Raw genomic sequence first — 7,124 nt, forward strand, 5'->3', positions numbered from 1 at the left:
CTTGAGGTACGTAGTTAAGATTTGATGAATGGTTTGAATGTTTATTGATTTATCCTCATTTGAGTCTGTATGTTGTTCATTTGTTTTGGTTGACCCTGGTTGAAAGGGTGTATTGGTTTGTTGAGTGGTTGCCCTAAAAATTTGTAAGACTTGGCGAAATCTTGATGTTAACGTCTTCGCGAAGCGAAGAAGAAGCTTCGCCACGGCGATGAAGTGCTAAACCCCCGTGTAGCTGCTATGAGTTTTCGGTAGGGCGAAGAAAAGCTCTCGCCGCACGAAGACTCGGCTGAAATTTCCCTTGACATTTAGAAATTCTTCCTTTTGGGACTCAATGACCATTCTACCCCTAATTATAGGAAAGTGGGGTGAAATGCAAGGAAATTACATGGAGAATAGTTTTGAATGGGGATGTTTTTGCAAAGAATTAAAGGTCATAGGTGGAATTTCAAAGAAGAAGCAGGGTATATTGGAAAGTGGAGAAAATATGAGATATTAAGGGTTTTACTTAGAAACCCTTTCATTCATTCTTCTCCACCGCCTCTTTCATCCTTCAATTCTCTCAAACTTTCATTCATTTTCCAAGGATCTTTGAAGAGCTTTTGACTAGAAATTGATACAAGTTGATCCTAAGCACTTAAAGTGAGAATCCTTACTCTATTGTGAATTTTATTGTTGAAAGAGTAGGATCCTTGTTGAGTTTGTATTGAAGGTTTAAGAGAAAGTATCAAGCCATCAGAGTAAAGAGCTTAAGTGAATTCTACTTGAGCCCAATGTGTAAATCCACTAAGTTGTGATTTGCATGATGAATGATGTGTAGAGATTTATATATGATTAATGCTGAATTTTTATGTTTGAATGAGTTGATGATTTATGAATGAGTTCAATGTTGTTTTATGAAGGAATTTCTACCATGAGAAGGTGGATTGTGTTGATAATTTTGGTAGAAGTATGGATAGAATTAGAAGAATTTGAGAGGAATATTTGAAGTGTGTTTTCTTTGCGGATGTGTGATGATTTAAAGGAGTTGAACTCCAATTTTGGATAGTTAAGAAAGAAGTAAATTAAGTTAGAATAGGTTTAGTATGCACACACTATGTTTGATGAAATGCCAAAAGAAGCATGAGTAAAGTAGAGAACCTCACTTATGCAACATAGCATATTTGCATTTCATGAATGCATATAAAAAAGATTTTAGGCATGAGCCTCCATATGCATATGTTTTAATTGAGTAATCCATGAGAAAAAAATATGAGAAATAAAGAAAGACTCTAAGAATAGAGATAAAGAAAAGAACCAATTCTCTTAGAATAAAGAAAGAAAGAATTAGCACTAGAGAATAAAAATGAATATAAGTGCTACAGAAAGAAAAGAAAATAGGTTGTGCATGGGGAACCCGTGAGTGTAGAGTTACCCGCATGTAAACCGCCATGAGAGAGAGCGGTCTCCGCATGAGAGAGCGGAAGAGAATGAGAAAAGAATTTGTATAGCCATGAGAATACTGTGGATGAGAGCTATACACGAGAGAGAGTACACTCACATGGTCAAGGGTTCCGAATCCAGCATCGACCAAGACCGACAAAGAATAAGAGTACGAATAAGAATAAGAAGAAAAGACTAAAAATAAGAGAAGAATAGAAAGAAAATGCATTGTTATGCTTAGTGTCTCATCTGCATGGTTTGATATTCTCCATAGGTGATGAGAAGAGAAAGAAAAAGGAATAGTGAGAACTAGAAGTAGAGAAAGAACAAGAGAGTTGAATTAGAGAAAGTGACAAGAGTATAAACAGAATGATGATAATGGACGGGATTATAGAGTTAGAAGATTTACTTACTGAGCATTTTTATGCTCACTCCGTTGTTTCTATGTTTTATAGGACATAGGTGAGGACTTGGTCGGATGGACGTCGGCAAGCAGGGAGACCTTGGCTGCACTATCCACTGTTTTTTAGAGTCTTTTTGTACAAATGTGTTGTTCTATGTAAAGAATGTATTTATTAAGTAAAGAAATTTTGGGCCCAACCTTTTTGATAATATATCTGTGTTTTTATATTATTTTACGAATATTATAGTAAAAGAGTTGTTACATTTTTGGTATTAGAGCAGTGATTTTGGGAGGATAGTGTGTCATTCTCGCCGCTACGACATGTCTTATCCTACCACTATAAGTTAACTTCTTTTTCTTACTAGTGAGTTATTGAAGTTGGATGTGAGAATGGTTGTTTTATAGATGAGACGTAGTAATAGAAAGAAGGGTAAGGGTGTGATGAATGAGGGAGAATCCTCTAACCCGCCGGAACAAACTCCCCCTACCCTTGATGAGACAAGGATTCTAACTATTGTGTAGTGTGTTAACGGAGAGTCAGGGAGAGTTGGACCGGAGAGTACCAAGACCCCTAGTAGAGTACCGCCGCAAGGCAAGAGCGAGAAGGGCCGGTACCTCAGACAGTACAGAATCGTGTTGATCCGATTCAGGGGCTTGCAAGTCAGCATCGCCGCTAGGGTTTAGGGGTACTAGGACCCATTAGAGCAAGAGTTGTTTAAGTTCGTTGAGCGAACGGTGGCCTTGTTTCCCATGAATGATAGAGAGAGGATTAGCTATGCTAGTTTCTTATTTTGGGTGATGCTCGAATTTGGTGGAATTAATGGAAGAGACTCATGACACGGCACTATACTTGAGGAGATTTTAGAAAGTGTTTGAGGCGAGTATCAACGGTTGACCGGGTTCATGAGAAAATACAAAGTTTTATATCTGAAGCAAGGGATGAGTACAGTGAAAGAGTTTCCTTTAGATTCAACTCCCTTTGGAGTTTGCACCTGGATTGAGTACTCCCGAGTTGAGAAGAGAGAAATTTGTTCTCGGGTTGAGGTCAGAAATAGCCGTGGGTATGATAGGAGCAAGCCCCTCATACCTAATTGACATTAGATCGCTTTGAGAGCAGAATTTATGTGAACAAAGATGAGTTCAGAAGGGCCATCCATGATAGTACAAGATGAACCACCCCCTGCTCCGCATAAAGAAAGAGTGGAGGTTGGGAGAAGTAAAGCATGAGGAACAAAAAGGTTCCAGCCAGAGAAGAATAGGGCGATTGGCAGAGTAAACGGCCTAGAACTGTTGGAGTCACTCCGTGCCCTAAGTGTGGAAAGAATCATTTGGGGGATTGTCTAAAAGAGTTCGGTCCGAATGTTTGCTATAGGTGTCGCCAGCCAAGCCCCTAATGAAATTGTAGCTCCTCCTCCACTATAAGCACAAGTTTCTAGAGGTACGAATGCAGGTGTTTACCATGGCACAGGTGAGGTAGAGGCCGTCCATCAGTTGTAACTGGTGATTATTCTTTCATGCAGTTCCTCTTTATGCTTTAATAGATTTGGAGCCCACGCATTCTTTTATATCTTATGGGATGATGAAAGATTAGGTCTGAAATCGTCGTGGTAGACCACCCCATTAGATGAGCTACCTGATGGGGTTAGTGTTTTGACCCATGAGATGCTTCAGGAGTCCGTGTGATTCATGAAGAGAGTTGCTAGTTGATTTAATAGTGTTTATATCCTGATTTCGACGTGATTTGGGGATGGATTCCTAGGGAAGTATGGAGTAGAAATTGACTTCGGAAAAGAAAACAAGATTTAATCTGATAGTGAGATAGTTTAGTTTCGAAGAGGGCCATATTTGAGTATGTGATTAGTAGTTGAAAGCTAGAAAGATGTGAGAAAGTGTGATGATATTTGCCCAGGTAGTGCAGAGTGGTGATGTTCCCAGCCAGAAATTCATAGTGCCGTAGTTCGGATTCTGGATGTGTTTCCGAAGAGTTCGGGTTTCTTCCAGAAAGAGGTTGAGTTAGTATGAACTAGCACCGACAGCACCAAATCAAGAGCCCTTATCGAATGGCCCAGGAGCTTCAAGAATTAAAGAAAGCAACCTCCAAGAGCTTTTAGATAAAGGCTTTTATCCGACCAGTCATCTCCTGGGAGCCCCATTCTTTTGTAAAAGAAAGATGGATTTACGGATGTGTATAGATTAGAGAGCTAATAAGGTACAGTGAAAAAAAGTACCCACACCCATAGAGACTTTTTGATCAGAAAGGAGCAGCAGTGTTCTCAAAATTGATTTGAGGTCGGTATCATGAGAGTGGTGAGCAAGATTGCTAAGACCGCTTTTGTACAAGTATGGGCATTATGATTTGTAGTGATGCCTTTGGTTTGACTAATGCCCCAGTATTTTTATGGACTTGATGACAGGTATTCACGATTGTTGGATCATTTGTGGTTTTCATTGATATATCCTAGTTTATCTAAGTCGAGAGAAGAGCATGAGACACTTAAGATTGTGCTGACCGATTGAGAGAAAAGAATTTGTTGCTAAGTTTTCCAAGTGTGAATTTGATTGAATCAGTATTATTTCTGGGCCATACTGTTTCTACGAAAGATTTCAGTGGACCCTGTAAGGTGGAGGCAATCCTTGAGTGGCAAAGGTCGAAAACGGTAAAAAAGTAAGAAGTTTCTTGGACTAGCAGGCTACTACCGGCGATTGTAGCAGGTTTGCCCAGTTGGCTAAGCCATTGACAGCTCTTACCAAGCAGGATTCCTTTTATTGGTCAACGCTTGTGAAAGAGTTTTCACAGTTAAAGAAAAAGTTAACATCAGCTCCTGTTTAGTGTTGCCTCAGGAGGGTGTGATTATGATATTTTTACAGATGCCTCACTGCAGGGACTTGGTGCTTATTGATGCAGTTAGGTAGGGTGATAGCTATGCTTCTCGTCGATTGAAAGAGTACGAGATAAACCCTACCATGATTTAGAGTTGGCAGCGGTAGTCTTTGCTTTGAAATTTAGAGGCATTACCTTATGGTGCAAAGGTAATATCTACATCGACCATAAGAGTTTGAAGTATTTCTTTACTCAGAAGGAGCTGAATATGAGGCAGAGAAGTGGTTAGAGCTAGTTAAAGATTTGAATGTGAGATTAAATATCAGCCGGGAAAGCTAATGTATAGCCGATGCGTTGAGTAGAAAAGCTTATTTATCCTGACTCACAGACAGGAGAGTTAATAGATGATTTGTAAAGAACAGAGGAAGTGATTCATGAGAGATTGCCAGGTTAGAGATTCAGTCTACCTACTGGACGAAATCAGAAAAAGCAGGTGTTGATGAGTGGTGTCAGAAGTTATTGCAGAGAGTGCATGTGAATAAGAGACCAAAGTTCCATCTAGTAGATGGTTTCTCCGTTTCAGGAATCGTTTGTATTCCTCAGGATAAGAGTTGAGAGAGAAAATTCTTATGGAGGCTCATGCACACCCACCTGCTCATCCGAGCAACCAAGATGTATCAAGATCTAAAGAAAGGCTAGTGTGCCAAGTAGAAGAATGTTATTGCGATTTTGTAGCTAAATGCCGGGTATGTCAACATGAAAGCAGAACACCAAAGGCCACCAGGATTGCTTCAACCACTTAGTATCCTGAGTGGAAATGGGAGAGTATCTCGATGGATTTTATTGTAGGCCTCCCTAGAGTTCAGAGAGAATTTAATGCTATTTGGTGATTGTTGATAGATTGACAAAATCAGCCCATTTCCTTCTGGTAAAAGGAGTACTCTACTCGGATCAGCTAGCCTAGATTTCATAAGAGAGATTGTGAAACTTCATGGGTACCCAAGACAATAGTATCAGATAGAGATTCCAGATTTGTCTCCACTTTCTGGACAAGCTTATAGAGGAACTTGGGTACTAAGATGGCTTTTAGCACTGCCTACCATCCTCAAACTAATGGGCAGACAAAAAAAACAATCAAGTGCTTGAGTAATTGTTAGAGCTTGCTGTATGGATTATAGAGTATCCGGCATGAGATGTTGCCCTTAGTATAGTTTGCTTACAATAATAGTTATCAGTCTACAATTAAGATGGTGCCATGAGGCCTTGTATGGTAGAACAATGTAGGTCTCCACTACATTGGGATGAGATATTGAGAAATGAGTTGAATATACTATTGCCAAAGATGACTCAGAAATTGATTGAAGATGTGAAGTGTATTAGAAGCAAATGCAACAGCCCAAGATAGACAGAAAGTTATGTTGATTTGAAGAGAAAAGAAGTTGAATTCAAAGTGGGTGATAAAGTTTTCTTAAAAGTTTCCCCCTATAGCAGGTGATGCAGTTTGGAAATAAAGGGAAGCTAGCACTGAGATTCATTGGTCCATTTGAAATGTTGCAACGAGTGGGAAAGTAGCCTACAGATTGGCACTACCACCTAGCATGGACAAGGTGCATGATGTTTTCCATATCTCGATGCTACAGATATGTAAGTGATCCCTCCCATGTATTGAGCACAGAGGATGTAATTGTGGAAGAGAATCTCGTGACGAGGAGCGTCCAGTTCGATTTTGGCCCGAAGATAAAGAGCTCCAGAATAAGAGTGTTCCTTTAGTGAAAGTCCCCTGGAGAAACCATAAAGTTGAAGAACTACTTTGGAGACCGAGCAGGGCATGCAAAATCGTTACCCAGAGTTGTTTGTCTGAATTTTGGGGATGAAATTCTTTTAAAGGGGGGAAAATTGTAATGCCTCACTTGAGGTACGTAGTTAAGATTTGATGAATGGCTTGAATGTTTATTGATTTATCCTCATTTGAGTCTGTATGTTGTCATTATTGTTTGGTTGACCCTTGGTTGAAAGGTGTATTGGTTTGGTTAGTGGTTGCCTAAAAATTTGTAAGACTTGCGAAATCTTGATGTTACAGTCTTCGTCGAAGCGAAGAAGAAGCTTCGCCACGGCGATGAAGTCTACAACCCCCGTGTAGCTGCTATGAGTTTTCGGTAGGGCGAAGAATAGCTTCGCCGCAGCGAAGACTCGGCTGAAATTTTCCCTTGAGATTTAGAGAATTCTTCCTTTTGGGACTCAATGACCATTCTCCCCTAATTAATAGGAAAAGTGGGAGTGAAATGCAAGGAATTGCATGGAGAATAGTTTTGAATGGGGATGTTTTTGCAAAGAATTAAAGGTCATAGGTGGATTTCAAAGAAGAAACAAGGGTATATGGGAAAGAGTGGAGAAAATATGAGATATTAGGTTTAGCTTAGAAACCTTTCATTCATTCTTCTCCACCGCCTCTTTCATCCTTCAATTCTCTCAAACTTTCAT

Source organism: Pistacia vera, unplaced genomic scaffold, assembly GCF_008641045.1.
Source record: "Pistacia vera cultivar Batoury unplaced genomic scaffold, PisVer_v2 Contig496, whole genome shotgun sequence".
NCBI classification, from domain to species: Eukaryota; Viridiplantae; Streptophyta; class Magnoliopsida; order Sapindales; family Anacardiaceae; genus Pistacia; species Pistacia vera.